Raw genomic sequence first — 15,530 nt, 5'->3', positions numbered from 1 at the left:
GGAGGGCCCTTGGCGGCAGAACACCCCCCCCCCCCTGCCCCCCCCCAACTATTCCCTGACTTTTTTTTTTTTTTTTCCCTACTATTATCAAAATGTCAAGGAAGCTTATTACGCCGACTACCAGGGAAACGATCTGCATTTTCCAAATACAGAAAGGCCTGACTTCTAATTTCCATGACCATTCATGATGTTCTTAGAAGAGAACGAGACACAATGACTGGTGCGTCACCCCAGAAGGTTGATAGTATCATCAATGGCCCGACTTCCTCTTATTATTGTTACTTCGTTCTATATTTATCATGCAGGAGAGTCTGCCAAGGCTTCTGGGCTGCCACATTCTCAACTACATGATCTTCCTGTGCCCCATCCCCCACCGCTTTAGCCCCGGACTCTGGTGGACTCAGAGCCTGTGCATGCATGCAGAGAACAGACCCTGAAACACAGATACACCAACGGAAATGGCCATTGTCAAGGAAAATCAGTCCTAAGGGAAGTGACAGAGGGAGGAACATCACCAAGGTCAGTCCCAGGGCACACTGAACAAGAGAAATAAAGGCTCTTTGTGTTCATCGCTTTGGTGTGAGGACCCTCAAACCATTTCGGCTACATTTCTCTTCTTCCTCCCTCCATCTCTTTCGGGTAGAAGGGAATGTGAGCCTTCACTGAAGAAGGAAACAGCCACAGTCAGAAAGTATGCAGGGGCTTCACAAATTGAAAAAGTGAATTAAAGAACAAGTTTATTTTGATGCAAAATATTTTGAAATCCATGCATGATTTTTTCATAATACATGTTTTCCGTGAATGTTTTGAAGACTCCTTGTATGAATATCTGTAAGCGCCTGGATTTCAACTCTTGGAATGCTTTTACATGTAGGTTCTTATATCTAAAGAGCTGTAATGTTGAATTTTTCCAATTGGAGCCTCTCGAGATTGGTAAAGAGCAAGTACAAGAAGTAGAAAATGATATAATAAGATGTGGCATGACATCCTCTAAGTGTTTTCTCAATAATATTTGTCAATTGCATTTGGACATACTTTTCATTACATAATCTGAATGAGAAAGACAATGACAGGATCCCCCAAAGTCCCAATGATCCTAGTCATACTTCTGACCACTGGGAATGAATGTTGAACACATTTTTCCATCAAAGAATCCTCTGGTCCCTAGATTGCATTTCAGTCTGATTTTTGGTTTTTGGAAAGTACTCCTAAACCCCTATAGTGATTGCACAGCTTGCCTGAGTATTTTGGACTCTCTATGAATCTTTATGTCATTCACTTTGCCCCAAGTCCTCAAGTTTTCTTAGATTCCTGGAGTTGTGAACTTTGGCTTTAGCACCCTTTTGAGCATTTCAGAGTGGGAGATGCTTTAAGAAAAATGACATTGTACACTTGCCTCCCAGTGGTACTCTGACATGGCACAAGACACCACTAATACCACTGTATGCACATGTAGTGGTGCCCTGTGTGTGGTTACCCAGAAGGTTCCTGGGCTTGGGAATATTAACATCTCTTCACACTGGCCTGTTTCAATTTGATGAGGGATCACTAGAAAACCAGCATTGTTTCAGTGGCTTCTACGCCAAAGTGACGTTCCTTTTCAAGACCTAGTGAAAAGCTCTGATTCTCATTGCAAATTTGGATATTTAGATCTCAGAAAGAAATTTCTGTCTGACCAGATTTGGTTGCATGGTATGAACAGCATAACTGTGAGATGAAAAAGTGTTTTCTCACGTGGCGAGCTCCTTTCCTTCCCTGCACTTGAATGAATGCTGTCTACTCTTCTTTGATTTAAGGTTGATGCAAGACAGAAACATCACTATGTTAGGATTTGTTTACCCTGGAACCAACAAAAGCCTAGAGCAAATCCTTCCCTTTGTACAAGAAAAACTCCAAATGGGTTGGTCGGTAGGCATGCATATATGTGTGCATGCCTGCCACTTCACGATCCATTTCTATTATTTCCTGACCCATGGTGGAAGATGAATTTGTTGACAGTAGTCAATAAAAGCAAATTAACTTCTCACAAGTCTGATGATCATAAATAGCTTATATGTCTTTAAGAGTACAATTTTATACTTGGCTCTGGTCTTTGGGATTTACTTAAGCAGCTTCTGAAGATCTTTATTTTTTGTTTATGATTTTTTTAAGAGAGGTTTTTGCTATAGGGCACTTGCGCTTGCTGGAGAGACAGACTGAAAGCGAGAAATCATTCCCCAAAGGGAAGACCATGCTGCAATCTCTTATCCTCCATTCTCCTCTCAGGAATTTGGCCATGCACAAACATGCCCTATGTGAATTTCAAGCTGCCTGCTCCGGGACTCAAACCATGGTCAACTATGTGGGAGTCCAGCGACATAACCATTACATCATCTGCTGTTGCAACTTCCTAAGGTCTTAACGAAGGTGGAAGAATGCCTAGGTTTCTATGGCTGTTTGAACCAGATGTCACCCCTAGCTTGACCAGAACTGCCTAGAGTAGAATTTCTGAATAAGAAGGGACCATTCTAATCCAGCCTCCTTGTTTTCCAGCCCATAGGGCTTCAGATTAGCAGCAGGTTGAAGGCTGGCACCTGGTTCCTCTCTTCATCTAGGATGTTTTCTCTATTGGCCCAAGATGCTCTTCCTGGGAATCCTCTCCACCTTAGAATTTAGCTCTGTGGTATTAAGGGGAAAATTTAAGTATTCGTCCCAAGTTGCCTGGGTTTGATAGATTTCCATACAGTTTATTGGCAGAGGATCAAAAACATGGGACAGGCACGAACTCTTTTCAGGGTTCTATCCCTAGATAAATCTGACAGGCGCCACCTAACGATGAAGGCTTGACACCCACTCACCCGACAGATAGGTTTTATTAACAATAAAACAACCATCTGGATTTCCGCCAACATTACAGTGCTGGCACCGGATCACCTCTATCTGCCTGTCTAGACAGAACTCTCCATTGTCCAGGTACTTGGTGAAGAGAAATGAGAATTAAGTTATAAAGGAGTAGGAGACTCCAGTTCACTCTATTATAGTCTATTTCCAAACAATGTTATCGTTTTTCAAAAGCTAAAATGCACAAGTAATAACATTGAATAAAGTATTTGAAAGAAGGAAAAGATCTTTCTATTTTTAACATCCCCATCTCTCTTACCTTCCTGTGCTAAGCTACGCAGCTCAAGGTTATAATTCAAGCCACCAATACAAATCCAGACACACCCTGGCACCCCTCCTCTGTGTCCACAGCCACAAGCCAGGTGACGTGATGTACCCAGGGTGCTGCTTGTTTCTGGAGCTCTCTCAGCCATCACCTTACCTGGGTGTCCAGTGACTATCACCTTCTTAACTTGGAAGGTCCTCAGAAAATTTTAGAAAATGGATCTACATGCTTAGCCAAGAAGTCTTTTTTTTTTTTAAATTTTTAATTTTTTTAAGGAGGTTTTTGCTATAGGATGCATGCACTAGCCAGAGAGACAGAGACAGAGAAGCAGAAAGCGAGAAATCCCCCCCTCCCCTGCCCCCCAGGGGGGATGGCCATGCCGCAATCCCTTCTCCTCCATCCTCCTCTTGGGATTTTGGGCACACACGCATTCGCGCCTGGTGTGAGTTTAAGCCACCAGATCCAGGACTCAAACTGTAATCAACTATGTGGGAGTCCAGCAACGTAGCCGTTATGCCAACTGCTGGTCCCAAGAATTCTTAATCTATTCGATCACAAGCTGTCAGCATTGCAGCTGCTGCACCATCTCAGGGAGAATTATTTAGAAGTTGGGACTTCTCAGCTAAAAGAGAAAGCAGTGGTAGAAGCAAATGGTACAGAAGAAAACCTCAAATGGAATCGTTCAATGCCTATGTGTATAGACAAGCTCTGACACGTGTATATTATACCCCAGCTTGTGAGGATCAAGTAGCTTTCTTAAAGGCCCAGTTCTAAACACACATTCCCTAGGTAGTTACAGGTGCTGAGAGAGAAGCCAGAAGAAGACTTTGGAGCACTGAAGTTGTCTTAGAGATGGTTTGATGGTTTTTAATTCGACTGAGCAAGACTCTATGCTTCTTAGTATTTTGTGGTTATCTCAGCATATAGAGGAAGTTACTTTTTTGGTTAGAACCTATTACATTAAGCTCAACCTCAGTCAAGATAAAATTACGGCACACAGTTCTGGGAGGGGGTGGTATTTGGTACTTCCGTCACAAAAAATCAGTAAGGCAATTAGTTTTATGCAGAAGGAAGTTGAAAAGATGAGACCAGTGGTTTTCAACCAGGGGCGATCTGTCCCTCAGGGGACATTTGGCGATGTTTGAAGACATTTTTTGGTTGTCACTGTGTGTATATGTGTGTGTGTGCATGTGTGTTACTGACACGTAGTGGTTAGAGACCAGGGAGGCTGCTAAACAGCTTGCAAGGCACAGGCAGCCCCTACACCGAAGAATTATCTAGCCCTCAATGTCAATAGTACCATGGCTGGCAAGCTCTGGATAGAGGAAGGGGCACTAGGCTGAATTAAGAGTCTAGTCTCAGGACCAGCAGATGGCATGACGATTACATTGTTTGTCTCCCATATAGTCAACTGTGGTTCGAGTCCTGGACCCGGTGGCCTAAAACACACTGACCGTGTGTGTGTGCATGCCCAAAATCCCAAGAGGAGAATGGAGAAGAAGGAATTGTGGCATAAGCCATGACCCCTGTGGGGTGATTTCTTGCTTTCTGTCTCTCTGGCAAGCATGCATGCCATATAGTAAAAGAGTAAAAGTCTTTCTCTCTCTCTCAAAAAAAAAAAAAAAAAAAAAAAAAGAAGAAGATCTAGTCCCATTACTCATGTCATAAGATTAATGACAATGAAATCATTGCCTTTTGTGACTCTGTTTTGCCATGTGCAAAATGGGTAATAAACATGTTCTTCATAAAAGTATTACGAAGATTTATAAAGTTAGGCTCATATACACTCTGCTTCCTTAGAAGAAAGGGTCTCTATAAAATCAAAGCCCTGTTATTATTACTGCTCTAGGGTGAGCCTGTAAAACTGCATCTTAAGAACTGTATTCCTCCCCCTCACAAAAACAAAAACCTCCGGGTAAAGAAAACAACCCAGAAATGATCTCATCATGATTATACCTGCCACACCAAAGAACAGACGCAGTTCAGAGAAACGAAATTCTTTCCCTTCAGCAATGAACTAAGCTGTGTGTGCAATTAAGATCTTAATAAGGGAGGCAGAAGGCTCCATGCAGGTGCTGCAGGCTACGGGAAGCTATGCACGAGCTACCCGGCCAGGTTTAAAACGGGAGCAGTGGAAATGCAATGTCCCTGGTTGCCGAACATTCTGAGGGGTTCCAGACAAGTCTATTCACAACGTCTTCATTTCTAAAGAGATCCTTTTCTCCAAGGGAAAAGAAAAAGGAACACCTTATTGTTCACCAGTAAATGTTATGTAGGATTCTATATGGAGAATTTGCTTAAGTCCACTTTTTCAAAAACCTCTTAGGGGTCCAGCCAGGTAGTGTGGTACTTAAGGTGGCTGGATTCCACGTGGGTGAATACATGGTTCAAGTCCTGGACCTGGTTGCTTAGACAATATGCAGGGTGTATGTGTGTATGCCCAAAATTCTAGAGGAGACTAGAGGGGATTCCTCACTTCCCCTCTCTCTTTCTCTCTCTCTCTCTCTGGTGAGCACACGTGCCCTATAGCAAAAAATCGGGGGGAAAGCCTCTGAGGTAATTTCCTGCAAAAGCCCTCCACAAGGGAGACAGGATAATGCCTTCAATAGTTGATTGCTCTCTGGATGTGCTCATGTTAACCATCTAGAGAGTGACCATGTGTTCCTGAACTTGCCAAGACCACTCCCAGTTTCAAATATCCTTCCCATTGTTCAAGCACATGTCCCGTTCTTTGGCTTGTAGAACATGGTTACATACACACAGAAATTAAATATATTTTAAACCAGAAATAAAAGATAGGTATGCAGGTTATTTCTCACTAATGGGATCTGCCTTGGTTGAATTTAGGATCTGGGCGAAAAAAAAAAAAAAATCAGTATTGGTAAGTGTCTTTGATTTAGCCATGAGTGTTCTCTAACTAACAAGGTGATCTTATAAGGAAATGAGATGTATTCCAAGGGTCTGTGTGAGACTGCCTGAAGTCCGGCTTCATAGGAAGTGGGGTTCCTAGAACAAGCCATTGGGCTGCCAGTATTCCTAGTGATACTCTCCCTGAGCCCCATTTAAGGATATGCTCTTAACCACTGAGCTCTCAATGAAGAGGGTGGGAGAAGCAGAGAAGAGCATTGACCTTCTATCCTCAAGGAGCGCTCCAGGACAGGAAGGCTTCCTAAGTTTGCTGTGCTCGGGCTGTTGTACACTCATACTCCTAGTCCACTGACCCATCTCCTGCCAAACTCTATGTCATATCACTAATAACCAATGATGAGAGCAAAAAACCCTCATGGACTTGTCCTGACACTGAAGATGCTGAATTCCAAGATGGCTGCCATGCCCTGCGTGCTGTCTTTGCTTGTTACAGTTATTTGGGGGAGGAATGGCTGTCAGGGGCCAGGGAAGTCCAAGTCTTTCTTTACAGCAAAGCACAGAGCTTTGGGGACATGCCCCTTGGTGAGTCCTGTGTTAGTCACATGTCCAGTGGGAGTGAAGTGTTAAATTAAGGGTAACACACTGACTACCACAAATCAATGTCGATAGGGCTAACTCGTATTTACCAAGACATAGCATAGAATTTCTGACTAACAAAAAAGTAATTAGGAAAAACATTAATGGCATGTAAATACGTTAACACCTTAGTAAGTAGAAAGGAGATCTGGTTTCCATCTTAATTTGGCTACTGCAGTTTTTCTATTGAGCTTCACAGATAATCCCACACATACCCAAGAATGAAGAAAAGAATGGAATTAATTTCAAAAGCGGCTAGTAAACATTCTTGCTATTCGCAAGGCTTGTACTTTTACATATTCATGGTTGCTCAATCTTTAGTATTTCTGAAGGGCATAAGCATCAACATTTCACATAAGGGACATTTCTGGTGACATCGTATAACTATAATATTACATTGATATATTAGAAATATCAGTTCTCATTTGCAACACCAGGAAGGATTGCAAAGAAATATGACAGCTCTAAATCATTTGAGCCAGCCTCTAAATAGGATCATGAGCCACCAACTTAGACACCATTTAAGTGCCACTCATGGTTGGAGGGAAGGGGACTAGCTGCTTTTTAAGAATAAACTGGGATTTTTTTGTAGTCCATAGCAGAGCATATATAAATGTATGAGGAGACCTCAAAAAGCTCATGGAAAAATGGATTTAGAGCATGAGTTTATTTCAAAACATTTTTGAAATTCATGTATTTTTCTTTTTTTTTCATAATTGGCACTTTCTACAAACTTTCTGAAGACTGCCTCAAATGGGAAAACATGGCTGGCAATTTTAATATCTCCATGATTAGCTGCCCCACTCCTCCTGAAACCACAAAAAATAGTTGTCAGACGCCATCACTATTCATATTTTCTAGAGCTCCTGTTTCCATCTTTATCAGCTCATGGGTCTCGATTCACTTAGATCGCATTGTATATACAGCTACCTTAAGATTCACCCTTTTTGGGGTTGGCAGGTGATATGGTAGTTACGGGTGCTGGACTCCCACATAGTCGACTATGGTTCAGGTCCTGGACCTGGCAGCTTGCTTCTCCCTTTTCCTCTCTGTCTCTCTCTCTCTCTTGCTCTTGCTCTGTCCCTCTCTGGTCGAATTAAAAAAATAAATAAAATAAAATAAATAAAGTTAAACAAAATAATTCCTAAAAGAAAAAAAAAATTCACCCTTTTCAATGGAGGGTGGAAAATGTCAGAAACAAGGCAGTTCATCTGAAAATAAAGATTCTTCAGCAAGAGTCATTTGCAGCCAGGCGGTAATGTCCCCCAGTCCTGCAGAGTCCTCATTACCCAGTAAGAGTGACCGCAGGGAGATGACTGGAATGCTCTAAGTAAATAAGATGGAGGGGAATGTTGTTGACAAAGTATAAACAGGGCTCTTTTTTTTTTTTTTGGTCCCTTTTCCATGCCCATATTCTTTGCAATAATCTATCCCCTAGGAAACCTGCAGCTATTCAGCTATTCTCTGGCATTTTAAGTTGAAAATATACTATTTCTTCCCAATGGCCCTGTCTTGTTTGTTTTGGCAAAGGAGGTTTGGTAATAAGGCCTATATGTTAACTGCAGAGCACTGCCATGGGCCTGGGGCCTGGTCTTTCAAACCAATGTGTTTAGGTTTCTTTCTAACCCGAGTAGGACCTAAAAATAGAGAATTAAGACTTCTTAGTTTATGTGTATGTCACTTTGACTGCAGGAGGAGCAGGGATATAGTTTATCGAAAATGTCTCATGTCCCCCCCTCAACCTACCTTTCTTGGATTTGACCTTTGGTTTTTAAAACCGATGACTTTCTGGGCCACCAGGTTGTATGATGGTTAAGTTGCTGGACTCTTCATGGCCAGCTGAGGTTCAAGCCTGGACCCAGTGCCTTTAAACTCATGCTAGGTTTGTGTGTGTGTGTACCCAACATCCCGAGAGGAGAATGGAGGAGAAGGGATTGCATCATAGCCATCTTCCCTGGGAGGTGATTTCTTGCTTTCCATCTCTCTGGTGAGCACATGCACCCTACAGCAAAAATCTCTTTAAAGAGTAAAATAAAACTGATGACTTTCTCTTTTCTTTATGAATGTTTTTGGTGGGGATAAACAATCCTAGCAAATGGTTCCTCAACCTATTGTCTATATCAGGGGTTTTTTTTTTTGTTTTTTTTTTTTTTTTTTTTTTTTTTTTTTTTTTTTACTATTGCCAGAGGGCATGTGCTCATGAGAAAGAGAGGGGGAGAGAGAGAGAGAGAGAGAGAGCGAGCGAGCGAGCAAGCTTTCTCCAGTGGATGTGGCCATGCCACAATCCCCTCTCCTTCATTTCCTTATCTATCTATCTATACTGGGTATAATGACACACCATGTGACAGCTGCCACTTATTAAATGCCTCCTATGTGCTTGAAGGTGATGATTTTCATGTATCATATAGCCTTACAACTATCCGATAAGACAGGTATTATAACTCTCATTTCATGTGAGGTCATGGAAGCCTGAAGTAGCTTGCTTAAAATTACACTGTTAGAAGGTAACAAAAACGGGACTGGTCCCGTAGTGCAGTGGTTAGGTGTTATGCCCTGGGAGTGGGATCCCACATGGCCGACCATGGTTTAAATCTCACCCATGGTGGCTTGAGAAGCACACTTGGGTTTGTGTGTGCCCAAATCCTGATGGAAAGGCAACATGAAGGAGAAAGGGTTGCAGTATGACCACGCCTCTTTGGTGGAGGTGCTATTTCTAACTCTGTCTTTGACACTGCCAATTAACAAAAAAAAAAAAAAAAAAAAAAAGGAAAGTGACAAAAGTGGAATCTGAAACAAAACCCATGGTTTTACTTTTTCTTTTTCTTTCTTTTTTTTTTTTTTTTTCGCTATAGGGCATGCTCACCGGAGACAGAGAAACAGAGAGAGAGAGAGTGAAGGAAACTCAGAAAACACCCCCTATGGGGGGTGGGCAGGTAGCCATCCTGCAATCCCTTCTTCTCCATTCTTCTTGTGCATTTAGGTGTGTTTTCTCAAGCTGCTGGGTCCGGGACTCGAATCACACGGTAGGCCACGTGGGACTTGGCCGCCTTAACTTCCACACCATCTGCTGGCCCCTAACCCATGTTTTTCTCACTACGTCATATAATGTTAAGACCCTTTTTGATGCTGTTTTTATATATTGTGTAATTCAACACTGAATTCAGTATTTGTTGAGTAATTACTATCAGCGAGGTCCTGTAATTTCAGGAATTAGTCTTGCTAATAACAATGAAGAATCCATGTCATGAATATATCAGCCATGAGGTGTAGGTTTGTGGTCAGGTCCCTATATACAGGACCTGCATTTCTACAACACACACGGACTACTCCACAGTGCTTGACCATCTTAACCCAGGGGTGGGATTTTGACATAACCCTGTCACTAAGTCTTGGTGTCACACTATTGTTTCAACATCACTTAAGCATCTATTGTAAAAGGAGAGCGGGCCCAACCTGCTTACTTACTCTATGCTAGGAGTCTTGTAAGATAATTATATGCATGTGTTATCTCAGGCCTTAGAACAATAATATAAGCCAGATATTATTATCTCGATTTTATAGATAAAACAGGCTGGGAGAGCTTAATTTGCCCAAGGTTACAGAGCTTCCAACCACAGGATACAGAAATGCCTTTTTCCAAAGCCCACTCTCTATTTCTCTAATACCAGAGGATATAAAACCAAGTTCTTGCCTCCTCAAAGGTTAACAAATTCTAGATTGTATTTTTTTTCTTTTAATTTTGCCAGAGGGCATGTGCGCTCACCAGAGAGAGGCACAGAGAGAGAAATGAGAAAGCGCTCCCCATGGAGAACGACCAGGCCCCAATCCCTTCTTCTTCATTTCTCCTTTGGAATCTTGGGCACGCACTCACATGTGCCCAGAATATTCTTCAAGCCACTTGGTCCGGGACTCCATGGTCAGTCATGTGGGAATCAGCCACCCCAACCATGCTGCCAGTGGCTGACCTCTGGATCGTACTTTTTATTCAAGGACTTGTCTATCAGTTCACCTCTACACAAATAAAGGGTGAGCCTGTCATATCCAAGGGGCTTATTTAAAACTGGACAGCCCCAGTAGGCAAGAGGTACCACCTCGTTAGTGATGTGATTAAAGAGGTTAATGAGTAAGGTAGTGATAGCCGAGGAGGGCAGAGGTGAAGCACGTAGATCCTATTTTTCTGATCATAGGAGTCAGGAGACCAAGGTGTAGGCTTTTGATTGTTTTATAGAGTGGGTGGATAACATGCCAGTGGAAAGTGACAGACTGCTGAAGTCACGTAGGCAAATGAAGGGAGTATCAGGGGAATTCCATTTCCCACAGCAGGGTCCAGGGGGCAAAAGGCCAGGGCTACAGGCTGTATACCTTTTAATTTTGCCAGAGGGCATGTGCGCTCACCAGAGAGAGGCACAGAGAGAGAAATGAGAAAGCACTCCCCATGGAGAACGACCAGGCCCCAATCCCTTCTTCTTCATTTCTCCTTTGGAATCTTGGGCACGCACTCACATGTGCCCAGAATATTCTTCAAGCCACTTGGTCCGGGACTCCATGGTCAGTCATGTGGGAATCAGCCACCCCAACCATGCTGCCAGTGGCTGACCTCTGGATCGTACTTTTTATTCAAGGACTTGTCTATCAGTTCACCTCTACACAAATAAAGGGTGAGCCTGTCATATCCAAGGGGCTTATTTAAAACTGGACAGCCCCAGTAGGCAAGAGGTACCACCTCGTTAGTGATGTGATTAAAGAGGTTAATGAGTAAGGTAGTGATAGCCGAGGAGGGCAGAGGTGAAGCACGTAGATCCTATTTTTCTGATCATAGGAGTCAGGAGACCAAGGTGTAGGCTTTTGATTGTTTTATAGAGTGGGTGGATAACATGCCAGTGGAAAGTGACAGACTGCTGAAGTCACGTAGGCAAATGAAGGGAGTATCAGGGGAATTCCATTTCCCACAGCAGGGTCCAGGGGGCAAAAGGCCAGGGCTACAGGCTGTATACCCAAGGGTGGCTCTGGTAGCCCTATAGAAGCCTACGAGGAAACAGAGAGAAGGTTTGAGGGAAATAGCAAGAACCAGTCAGACTATAAAGGCACAAAGGGCTGGAAAAGGAGAAAGAGAAGTTGTTGGGGTTTTTCTCTTTTAGAAGACAGGAGGAGGGGTGGGGAATGGAACAGACAGGAAGGCAAGGATGCTGAAGGAATCGCTGGTGTTTTACACACTGTGCAACTTGCTAAATTTGCGAATATCCAAGCACCTTCAGTTCCATAAAGACCTTCTCTGTGTACGTATGCCAATGAACCCCCCAAATGGGTTTGCTAAATAAATCAAATAAATAAGTACATATTTTTCAGGGCATCTTTTAAGGTGTTGGGTTCCCATGTGGCCAGCTTTGTGTGGTTTGAGTCCTGGACCTGGCAACTTGAAAATTATGACAAATAAATAATTTTTTTAAAAAAAGAATGAATTTGTCGTATAATAGACCAGGTAAATTATTTAGAATTTCAATGCAGGTATATGAGGGTCCTGAAATTTTACATAGCTGCTCAGCTATTAGAGGTCAGCCTGATCACTTACCAGGCCTGGCCTGAACAGGGGGCGGAGCCTAAGGGGGTGGGGCCTGGCCTGTGCAAAGTGGGCGGGGCCTCAGGTGTCTACTCAGATTCTGCCCAGCTTCCTTTCTATGAGCAAAAACTAGTAACCATTTACTTCCAGACCCTCAGGAGGGCGCCTTCACTGAGCAAGGAAACCAAAGCTCTGGAGCAACCCCCATGCTTTGTATGTAAGAGGATTTTATGCAAAACTCTTCATGAATAAAGCCCTCACAATTTACCACCACATAACCACAGACTGAATCCCTTCCAAGGGGAACAGAACATTAAGTACATGTAATAGTGACTGCAGCCTTCCTGGGAACAAACAAAAAAAACATCCATGAAGGTAAAAATAGACTCTATATGTGCTAACCCAAAGAAGTTTACCTATATTATAAGAGAACCATGGAAAATTCCACAGTTCTATGATCACTGTAAATACCATGCCGCTAGCTAGCCTGGAGCTGTGTATATTATGTGCAGAAGGGGTGGAGGTTGGTTCTTCTCTCTTTATGATCCTTGAAGCAGTCAAACCAGATAATCTGGTTAACAACAATAAAAAAAAAAAAATCTTACAGGGCCCGATTTATAAATCTCTCAATGACCATTTTTCAGTCCATATTAAATTTATAGTATATAGAGTAACGTAATGTTTTAGAGGTAATTCCTGACTCTGCGATTTTACAATCTAATAAGTATCTGGTTTTACTACCTGAGGGGCTCAAATTAAATAAATAAATGCCAAACATGCATTTTACTTTGCTTTGTAGAATCGCTGCAGTGTAGAAGTGGATGAATAAATAAGACTGTCTCCTGTGAGAATACTTGGGAAATAGAGTCTTGAGCTTTCTGGGAGAAGAAAACTCTAGTCAGAAAGGTATTGCCAGAAGGTAGAGATGGTTCTTTCTCTCTTAATATCTTAGAGGTATGGGTTCTGCAGCCAGATCCTCTTAGTTCAAATCTCCGCTCACTACTTTCTGTGTGGCATTGGAAACATTATTTGACCCATGTCACCATTTCCACACTTGAAAACAAGTATAAAAGTCCTACCTACCTTATGAGTTATTAAAGAGTTAACTATAGCAATCCTGTATTGTCGCAGTAAAGTATTTTTTTTTTTTTTTCTATGACTTTTGTGTCATCTCCTCTACTTAAAAGGACAAAACCTGGGACCAGCAGAGGTGTAGCAGTTATGTCGCTGGACTCCCACATGGCTGACCGTGGTTTGAGTCTCAGATCAGGACATTTGAAACTCATGCTGGGTGTGTGTGCATGTACATGCATGCCCCAAATCCTGAGATGAGACTGGAGGAGAAGGGATTGCGGCATGGCCATACCCCTTGGCGGGTGACTCGCTTTCTGTCTCTTTAGCCAGCACATGTGCCCTATAGCAAAAATCTCTCTAAAATAAAGTGGTTTGTTATCTACTAGCAAGAAAATAGACTTTACGAGGAAAAAGAAATAGATCTCCTCAGCTATTGGTTCATTGTATAGACACCAGAGGGTGTTATTCAGTTGGAGAAGTCAGTGTTTTTGGTGGTAAAAGTGTCTGCAAGCTAATAAAAATCACATATTTACATCATTTGGCAGGGTGTTCAACCCTGGGAAGACCAGCGGAGAGGCAGGTTTTCTCCACGAGGGCCAATTGCAATATATACACTGTTGGTCACTGTGATATTTTTCCATACAGAGTAAAGTTAATCATGGTGAGGTCACTGAATAAAGGCGACTTTCGACTTGGTCACTTTCATTGCTTCCTAGATTATAGTACTCAGGGTTACTTTCAACCATGTCCACTTTCCAATAATAAGTATATGAACACCCTTTCTCTTCCTTCTGCAAGCCAGTTTTTATTCTGCAACAGAGAGAGAAGGAGAAAAACAAAAACAGAACTCCAGGCGGAGTAACATCTAGCCCTATTACTGGCTTAAATGAGGAAACCGTGGGACTATGGATGGAGTTGCTTGGAGAAAGAGAACTTTCCTGCCAATTAGATTGGTTTCTGTCTGCAGCTTAAAGTCCAATCCCGATATCCATGGTCTTCCACAGTCTTCACGATTATTCTTTCTTCTGATCTTCCCCACTGAGGCAGATAAGGGGAAGCTGATAGCTGATAGGACAGGGATAACTGATACCTGTTTTTGTAACCTTTTCAAGAACTGAACTCATGCCTCCCAATAAAGACTTTGGACAGTTAGATGTCAATTTTTTTTTTGTATAAGATTTATAGCTTTTGAACAAAAGATCGGTGGCTATTTGCTAAAACAAGTATTTACAACCCTTACATCAAAAAGGGATGAGCTGCAAGCTAGATAATTCAGAAAGCAAAGGAGTCTTACTAGCACAGCCCTGAGGGTCAGACAGTTAACACACAATCTGAAAGCAGAGTCGCCTTGCCGGCGTTCATTTTAATAATACCAATTTCGTTTAAAAGCTCTAGGACTCATGCCTGTTCATCATCCAACAAAAATTCATGCCCAATTTATCGCAATCTGCTGCGTACTATGTCCCCTGGAGGCTGCTTGCTCTCGTAGATGGGGTGACTTAAGTGGCACTAGACAGGCTAAGCATGTCATAATCCTTTGGCCAAGAGCACACACACAAGCATTGAGTGCAAAATGCATTAGAAAATAATGCTGCCAAAATATTAGGACTATGGCAATCTGTAAGCTTCAGGCACGAGAAGCCTGACTGAACCTTCCTACTATGCGTCCATTCAAACTCCAGTGTTATTAAGAGTTATCTTCTCTTCATTGATTCCCACATCCAACACCATCTGAGGGTGTCCAGATTCTCCATCATCAGCTGTGTAAAATAGTACATGAGCTTTCAGTTTCTCCCACCAACAGTAAGCTGCTTCCTACACCAAACGCTCAAAGCAGAAGCTGAAAAACTTTTGCTTTAAGAGACAGCCCAGACTCCGCGGTTTTGATTCTTTTCTTATGACGGCTTCCTAGAGCACTGGAAGCCGGGCCTGGCGGGGAGCCGCAGAGACTTGAGCTAAAGTGTTCTGCCATTCAAGTTAGACACCCTCTGATCTACTGTGGGCTGCCACTAATCAGCTCTGAGTCTAACTTCTCACCGTGTCATTTCCAGGCAACTTTCCGAGTAGATGGGCTGCCGCTAGCGTGAACCTCCTGAGTGGGTCTCAAAGGCTGGGTCTCTGCCTGTTCTCATGCCAGTCTCAGTAACCGAGACCCATTTCAGAACTCTCCCGGGCACAGAAGGGGTCAGTGCAGAGTCGTCCCAGTGAAAACACACACACACACACACACACACACACACACACACACAC

The 15,530-nt window shown here is 42.7% G+C and overlaps 1 protein-coding gene across 3 annotated transcripts in view; it reads right to left on the bottom strand.

Annotated features, from left to right (window-relative positions):
- The window catches only part of NEDD9 (neural precursor cell expressed, developmentally down-regulated 9), a 193,630-nt gene that overhangs the window by 36,304 nt on the left and 141,796 nt on the right, over positions 1 to 15,530 (bottom strand). The gene's annotated exons all lie outside the window — the stretch shown is intronic.

This window comes from Tupaia chinensis, unplaced genomic scaffold (assembly GCF_000334495.1).
Source record: "Tupaia chinensis unplaced genomic scaffold, TupChi_1.0 Scaffold000048_1, whole genome shotgun sequence".
NCBI lineage: Eukaryota > Metazoa > Chordata > Mammalia > Scandentia > Tupaiidae > Tupaia > Tupaia belangeri.
The sequence above is the reverse complement of the archived record's forward strand: the minus strand, read 5'-3'. Positions and strand labels throughout refer to the sequence as shown.